Consider the following 9,096-nt stretch of genomic DNA (forward strand, 5'->3'; position numbering starts at 1 on the left):
ATTTGTTCTATCCCCTGTCCTCTGTTGTGGTACCAGGTGTCGTCTGCAGGCTCTGATGGACAGCCATTTACTCCATGTGCACCTGGATATGCTGTCTACTATTCCATGTGAGGCTGTGAGGAGGTTCAGCTTTGACACATACACTCCATGATCAGACCATGTAACCCGCATTTCTCTTCATGATTAGGGTTCTGAGATCAGCAGTTCAGTTGGAAGGGTCCTCAAAGAAACTTTGTCTGAGATGATGTCAGAACTGATTCTTGTGTGTGAATGCCAGTACAGGGTCCAGCACAGTCCGTTGCCCCAATCAGCTAATGCATATGCTGGTGGTTACAATTGCTGGGTCAGTTCTGTTTCCAGCCCTGTCTTCTACATGAACCAACGGGTATTGCAGTGAAGCTGATTCTGCCCAGCACATACTTGGCCTGTACACAAACCAGTGTGGCCTAATACCCACTGACATGTATAAGATCTGGGTCTAGGAATGGGTCAAGTGGGGAAGCTTGGGAAACAAACATAGTGAGTCACAACTCTCATTGAAAATCACATTGTCCAGGCCGGGGGGTCAGGCAAACTGGGCAAAGTAGCTCCAATTGCTGGTTGTGTGTGGGTTGTTTTTGGAAGGGGGTGGATGGGACAGGGTAGAGCAAACCTTAGCTCACAAGCAAGAACAGAAATCAGGCTGGCACAGGTCATGCCGAGCTAGGCTCTTATATGTACTGGCATGCATGAGCCAGGGATGCTAGGCCACAGCATCTAAGGCAAAGACTGAGACAGGTGAGGGGCTATGGCAAGCTCAGTTAGAGCAACCACTGGCATGCACATGATCTATGGCTGGGAACAGGCTTGGTTGGGGAGCTAATAGGACACCCTGGATGGGTTGAGCTTCCCACTGAGAGTGTGGGGACCATAATGGGGGCTGTTTTTTGTTTTGTTTTGTTTAGATTTTATTTTTACTTCCCCCACCACCCCGCAAGCTGTCCCAAAAGCTGTAATTGAGTCAATCCGAAGACAAGAGCCTGGAGTCTCTTCCGGGTCTCCCAAAAAGTTGCAGGGTCTTGACGGGTTTCCAAGAGCACAAGCAGGGAGCTGAATGGGAAGGGGCTGGTGGGACATGAACAAGTACCCATATGGGATCCTGGCACATGCAAGGTGGGGACTTTAGCTACCAGGACCAAAGAACTGCCAAACAACAGGGGTGACTGCATTTTGTTTTTTCCTCAGTTTGTAATGGCCTTGGAATGCAAGTTCCAGTTATCTTTCACCTAGATTCCTTGTTATCTTTCACCTAGATTGTTGGTAACCTTTCACCGAGAAACCCAGAACAAAGTTGTAAAGGTGTGGTCAAGATATGTTGTGATGGTAATAGATCCACCCTGCCTGGCCCACATTCCTGCTGTAGAAACCACCCACCCCAAGCAGCCTGGACAACTTCTCTGGCAGGGCACAGTCCTTGCAGGTAAGCACAGGAAGCACAATAGGAAACAGCCAAGAACAGGCTAGGGAAATTATCCCACTGGCATACACTTGGCATGGGTTGGGGGCAGACCAGGCTGAACCTGTTCACATCACCCGCTGGCGAATCCGAACACCAGAACAGAGTGTGGGTCAAGCAGGTTTGGTTGTGACAAATACCAGTACACATCAAGCAATGCCAAGGTGAGAAGAGCTGTACCGGATGTGGTTGCAGCGCCCAAACAGCACATGTGATAATCAGGGGGAGGAGGCAAAGCTGACAGGGGAACGTGGGCTTCCCCGCTGGACAATTACTTCCATTGGAAAGTGTGAGTTGGGATGGGGGTAGATCAGACTAGGCAGGGCTATAACACCTGTGGGCCTCAAGTGAGCTAGATAAGGGAAGGGCCACAGTGGGATGATGGTTCCGACTGGTGCAAACAAAAATTAGAGTGGATAAAGTTTGGTTGGACTTAGCTGCAGCATTACCTGGCAGAGGCTGGCACTGGGAGCTAATTCTGTCAAGTCAAATGCCAGAACCACCTGGAGAGTGCATAATCTGGGAGTGGGTGTGGCCTAGAAGGGAAATAGTGGGCACTTCCCTCGGGGGTTACCACTCTCACTGGACAGCATGAAAACCAGGACAGGGGCAGGGTGGCTAGACAGAAAGGTACCTGCCAGTAGGTGTGTGGGCTGGATATTAGGTTTGTTGGGTTGAACTAGGCTTCAATGCCCATTGACATGTGCGAGAGCTAAATGGGATGTGGGACAGACTGGACAAACCTGCAGTACAAACTGGCAAGAATGGGAACCAGGGTAGGGGGCAGAACTGGTAGGGGTATTGGGAGTCACCCCAACTAGGCTGAAGCTCCCATTGGTTTGCATGAGGACCAAGTATGAATTTGGTAGGATTGAGCTGGACTATAATACCCATTGGTTCGCGAGTAAGACAGGGCTGGAAATAGATCTGACCTAGCAATCGCAACGTCCAGCATGTGCATGAGCTGATTAGTGGGATGGACGGTGTTGGACTCTGTACTAGCAAACTCATGCAAGAATCAGGTCTGGGATCATCTCAGATGAGGTTTCTTTGGAGACCCTCCAACTGAACTGCTGATCTTAGAACCCCAACCATCAAGAGACTGTCAGCCAGTAGATTCTGAATAGGTTTCATTGCGATTGGAATTGCGAGATTGGCAGCAATCCAGAACTGATGAACTGATGAAAACTGCTTGAGCAGGACCCTTGGAGCGTGTCTCCCCTTGGGGATCTGGGATGGGTGGGAGGCTGGGTGGGGCTTTTCCCTTTGTTTCTCCCCTGACCCCAGATACAGGGAAAAATAATATTAGTGTGGAAACAATGGTTTTACCCACTTTACTGTAGCCCTTGACCCTTTGTATCCTAATCAACTAAGTAAGATTATGAAATAAATAAATAAATAAATAAATAATTTTTTTAAAGATTTATTTTTATTATTTATTTATTGGAAAGGCGGATATACAGAGAGGAGAGACAAAGAGGAAGATCTTCCGTCTGATGATTCACTCCTCAAGTGAGCACAACGGCTGATGCTATGCCAATCCGAAACCAGGAGCCTCTTCCGGGTCTCCCACACAGGTGCAGGGTCCCAAAGCTTTGGGCCGTCCTCGACTGCTTTCCCAGGCCACAGGCAGGGAGCTGGAAGGGAAGTGGGGCTTCTGGGATAGAACCGGCGCCCATATGGGATCCCGGGCGTGCAAGGCGAGGACCTTAACCACTTGTGCCACCGCGCGGGGCCCAATTAATTATTGTTTAAAAAGAAACCCCCCATCCCTTACTTGCTGCTTAAATACTACCTGAGAAAATAAAGTTTTCGGAGCTTGATCAGGCCTCCTGTCTTGCTCCCATTTTTCGTGTCTCCTGTCCCCCAGTCGTGGGTTCTCTCCCCAGGTCTCCGTAGAAGAACCGTGGGCCAGGGCATTTAGCCGCTAGACTACTGTGCTGGGCCCCCAGTGCTACTCTTAAAAAGGAATTGTATGGTGGATTTCCATTTAATTCTCTGGTTTCCCTTTTATATTCTCTGAGGGCTCTAAGGATCTTGAGTTTGCTAATTTTATTATTTTTTTCCGTTTATCTGTTATGATTGATTGAGGAGGACAAATTGGCCATCCGATTTTCAGTTTAAACTATCAATGAGCCAATTAGTGCTGAAGTTCACACTTAACAATTGTTTACCTGTTTTGGTCAAGCCCTTACTCTTTTTATAGGCATTGGGGGTAGCGATGACTCATTTTTCATAGCATCGCCTTAAACATGGACTTAGAATTTATCTTGTCTGCTAAGTCAATTACCACTACTCCATTCGTGATCCTATTCCCCATTCACAAGGTTAATTAAAAGCTTTCCTTCGCTGTTGTATTGTCACTTGTCTCCTTTACTTTTATATTATTATCTTATTTTCCTTAATTATCATATGGGGTTCAAGGAGGTAGAAGATCTGAGGTTAATTTGCCATGTTTACTTGGAAACTTAAATAAAATTTGTGTTTTATTTATTTTTAAAGATTTATTTATTTTTATTACAAAGCAGATATACAGAGAGGAGGAGAGACAGATCTTCCATCCGATGATTCACTCCCCAAGTGAGTGCAACAGCCTCAGTGGCTGAGCCAATCTGAAGCCAGGAGCCAGGAACTTCCTTCTGGGTCTCCCACACAGGTGCAGGGTCCCAAAGCATTGGGCCATCCTCGACTGCTTTCCCAGGACACAAGCAGGGAGCTGGACAGGAAATAGAGCTGCTGGGATTAGAACCGGTGCCCATTTGGGATCCTGGTGCATTCAAGATGAGGACTTTAGCTGCTAGGCCACAGGACCGGGCCCAGATAAAATTTTTAATGGGAGATATTATTGCCTTTTTTTTTTTTTTTTTTAGCCTTTAGATACATAGGAAATGCCATGAATGAGTTATTTCTAATAACCTTGAATCCTCTGGAGTTAAGCTATTGCATTTGCTAGATACCGTTAGTTTGCTATTCAACCTACCAATTAAGAGTGAGATATTTCGCTGCAATTCATAAAATTATATTATATGGGGCCCGGCGCGGTGGCGCAAGTGGTTAAGGTCCTCGCCTTGCACACCCGGGATCCCATATGGGCGCCGGTTCTATCCCAGCAGTCCCACTTCCCTTCCAGCTCCCTGCCTGTGGCCTGGGAAAGCAGTAGAGGACGGCCCAAAGCTTTGGGACCCTGCACCCACGTGGGAGACCCGGAAGAGGCTCCTGGCTTCGGATCGGCATAGTATCGTCCCGTTGTGCTCACTTAGGGAGTGAATCATTGGACGGAAGATCTTCCTCTTTGTCTCTCCTCTCTGTATATCCGCCTTTCCAATAAATAAATAATAAAAATAAATCTTTAAAAAAATTATATTATATGATCTTCAAAATCTCACATTATTGTTTAGTAATTTTTAAAAGACATCGGTACCATTTGCTTGTTGTTCCTTGCCAACTCTGAATGAGCTGACTTAATCCTCTGGTGCCTCATTTTTATGAGTTGTGAAATAAATAGCCATTGTTATGTAACAGGTACAATAGCTTTTTCTGTAGAGCTCCCTGTGGCTGTATGCTCAATTAATCTGAATCCAAGGTGCACTGATCACCTTTAAAAGTTGTAACTGATGGGGCCCGGTGCCGTTGTCTTACAGCTAAAGTCCTCACCTTGAATGCGCCAGGATCCCATATGGGCACCGGTTCTAATCTTGGCAGCTCCATTTCCCTTCCAGCTCCCTGCTTGTGTCCTGGGAAAGCAGTCGAGGATGGCCCAAAGCTTTGGGACCCTGCACCCATGTGGGATACACGGAAGTTCCTGGCTCCTGACTTCAGACTGGCTCAGCCACTGAGGCTGTTGCACTCACTTGGGGAGTGAATCATCAGATGGAAGATATTCCTCTCTCTCCTCCTCTCTGTATATCTGACTTTGTAATGAAAAAAAAAAAGTTGTAACTGTCAGTGAAAATATAAAAATACATATTAAACTCTTGGATACCAAAGCTGTAATCTTCAAAAAATCAAATATTTATTCCTACTCAGATCCAGCCATATAAAAATTTTAGTGATTAATTTGAAACGAATTTTCTTCCAAAAATTTTTTAACTATCAGTCAGGATTACTTGGAGGTTTTAAATGACCAGAATCAACCTTGAAATGATCACTTGGAGTACATGGAAAAAGTGAATAACCAAAATTCATAGAGGTTGTTGATTCACAAAATCAACTGTGATCAGGGCAATCTATTGTCTGTCTTTTCTTTGATATTGTAGTGTCACTGTTGTCATTTCTAGTTTGTCCCACAGTTAAACAAGCATCACCAATAGTTTGAGTGTTTTCTATATTATATTGTCACCAAAAGATTGACCTATTTTTAAAATTTGGCCCAAAAATATTCCAGGAGGAATATTTCAGTTCTCCTGTAAGTCAGCTGGGCCAGAGATAATGTCATCTTATCAGGGAGCCACTTGGATGCAGTGGTGATAGTGATGAGTCCTCAGAAGCAATTTTTTCTATTAGTTCAAAACATATGTAATACTATGTCCTTTATACATGTCAGCTTAAGCTGTGGCTATTACAGGCAGAGACACTTTTTTTTTTTCATGGCCATTTCACTTTTGTTTTACTCTGAAATAGCCAGCTTCGCCTAACAAGGCTGATAAGTCATTGAGGAGTAGAAATTTGACACCATTTATTAAATTCAATATTTTTAATAGGAAAACGCATAGGATAACCGGAATTATAAGCAAGAGAGTTAAGGATTTTTTAATAGAAATTATTTTGGGTCCAGGATGGTGGCTAAGTGGCTAAGGTCCTGGCCTTGCATGCACTGGGAATCCATGTGGGCACCGGTTCTAATCCCAGCGGCCCCACTTCCCATCCATCTCCCTGCTTCTGGCCTGGGCGGAGATCCCAGGACGACCCAAGGTTTTGGGGCACTGCACCCGTGTGGGAAACCTGAAGGAGTCTCCTGGCTTCGGATTGACACAGCTCCGGTCATTGCAGTGGCTTAGGAAGTGACTCATTGGGCGGGACTTCTACCTCTGTGCCAATCCTTCTCTCTGTATATTTGACTTTCCATTAAAAATATATGTTAAAAAAATGACTTTTGGCAATGTATATTTTGGATATTGGTGATGGTTAAATGTCCATCCTGGAAATAGAATTACTTGAAAACTTTATAGTTATCTCTCACATTACTAACCCTATTTTTTTTTGCCATCTGATATATATATATATATATATACATATATACATACATGTATATACATATATATGTTTATGAATTATTTTAAAATTATGTAAGTTGGAAGGGAGAACTGTCATTTTGCTTCAGAAAATTTAGTTTATCAGACCTAGTTATTGATGTATTTCAAAGAAAATTTAAAAATTTGGTGGGTCTCAGGATGGGGCATCTCATGCCTAGATCCCATACAACAGCCACCATGTGCATGTGGTGAGCTATCCCGGGCCTGCCTGGGCTTCGGGGGCTGCTCCCTTTGGGGTGAGTACTCCGAGGGGGGAGGTCTCCTTGATTGGGCAGGTCCGGGCCCACCCGCTGTCTTCATTGGGTGGTGAAAGGGATTGTGGAGGGGCGCGACCTTGGGCCTGGGAGATTAAACTTCCAGCAGCCTCTCGGTAGCTGGTGGGTCTCAGGATGGGGCGTCTCATGCTCAGATCCCAGACAACAGCCACCATGTGCACGTGATGAGCAGTCCCTGGGGGCGGCCAATGAGCCATTTGGTGCCAGGCTCCACCTGCTGGCTGGCCGGCTGGGGAGCCTGGGGTCTTGGTTCTTTGAATCCCTACTTAGCTTCAGGTTGAACCCATTGTGCTTCTAGGACGTGAAGCAATCATAATGGTTCCCAGTGACAGTAACTCTTCCTTTGAAGAACTTGTAATCCTTGAACAATGCTGATCACCAAATACCAGTCCATGCAATAGCTAAGGTTCAGGGTTTGTCCAGCAGGATCATATCCTATTACCTGGCAGGATGATGGATCAGGAAATGGGTCTCATAGGCAGGGCCATGACATTAACTAGCACTCAAGAACCATAACCGGGGGTAAATTCTGTGAGGGGTGTGTGGGCCAAACCCTGTGGAAATTCTAGCCCCATTAGTTGCTTCAAGAGTTGGTTCAAGAGTTGGGGTGGTGATGGACTAAGCAATGTGTGACCAAGGAGCCTGCCATGAATCACAGGCAAAGGAACCTCCAACAGTCTGGACTGGTCAAGGCAGCAGCACCCGAATGTGCATCCTGATTAGGTTGTGGGGTGGGCTGCAACGTTCACCAGCTCATACAAGGCCAATTGGAAGGCCAGACTGCACCAGGACCTGGCTTAAAACTCAATGGCATGTATGAGAACTGGGTCTGGGAGTGGATTAAGTGGAGGAACTTGAGAAACTCCCTTGGCGAGTCATAGCTCCTGCTGGTGAACATGTGGTCCAGACCTGGGGGTCAGACAAGCTGGGCAAAGCAGCTCCAACAGCTGGCAAATGTGTGGATTGGTAATGGAACAGGGTATATCAGGCAGGATTGAGCAAACCTTCTCCTACAAGCAAAACTAGAGACCAGGACGGAACACAGGTCATGCCAAGCTAGGCTCTTGCACCTAGTGGTCTGTGTGAGCCAGGAACGCTAAGCCACAGTGTCTAAGGCAGAGGCTGGGACAGGTGAGGGACTGAGCCAAGCTGAGTCAGAGCAACCACCTGCATGCATGTGATCTATGGCTGGGAACAGGCCCAGTTGGGGAGCTAAGGGGACACTAGCTGAGTTGGGTTGAGGTTCCCACCAATTGGCGTGTTCTCTGGAATGGGGATGTGTTCTGATTAGGAAACAGTTGTAGTCTCCCTTGGCACAAGTGTGGACTGGGACTGGATGCACCAGGCCAGACCAGACCCCAACACCCTCTGGTGTCCTGGAGGACCAGGATAGATGTGCGATGGACTAGGCAAGGTCTCAAGCCCCAATGAGCCATGTGTGAGCCATATGTGGGAATGGACAAACCATGGATGAGCTGGAACATCCAACAGCAGGGACCAGTTTGGGTTGAAGGCCAGTCAGGAAAAGCCACTGTTCCTGCTATGACAGGAGGTGGACTGAGTAGGGCTGGCTCATGGACCCACTGGTAAGTGTGAAACCTGGCATTGGGAGAGGTTCTGATGGAGGAGCCTGGGCAACTCCTCTGGCAGGACACAGACCCGGCAGGTAAGTGCAAGAAACATGATAGGAAACAGCCCAGAATAGGCCATGGAAAGTTTCCCATTGGCGTACATTAGGCATGGGTCGAGGGAAGATCAGGTTGAATCTGTCCACGTCATCCACTGGCAAATTGGACCACCAGAACAATGTGGGTTGAGCCACGTTCGGTTGCAACAAAAACTAGTGCACCATACAGAATGCCAAGGTGAGTTTGCCTGTACCAGAAGTGACCGCAGCGCCCAACCAGCAAGTGTGAGACCCAGGAAGGGAGGGGCAGAGCTGGCAGGGGAATAAGGGAGGATTCCTTTGCTGGACAGCTACTCCCGCTGGAGAGCGTGGGCTGGGATGGGGTCAGACCTGACTAGGCAGGACTACAATACCTGTGGGCCTCATGTGGACTCGATCAGGGAAAAG

The sequence above is a fragment of the Ochotona curzoniae genome, unplaced genomic scaffold, assembly GCF_017591425.1.
Source record: "Ochotona curzoniae isolate NIBS_2020 unplaced genomic scaffold, NIBS_Ocur_1.0 contig_3368, whole genome shotgun sequence".
Taxonomy (NCBI): domain Eukaryota; kingdom Metazoa; phylum Chordata; class Mammalia; order Lagomorpha; family Ochotonidae; genus Ochotona; species Ochotona curzoniae.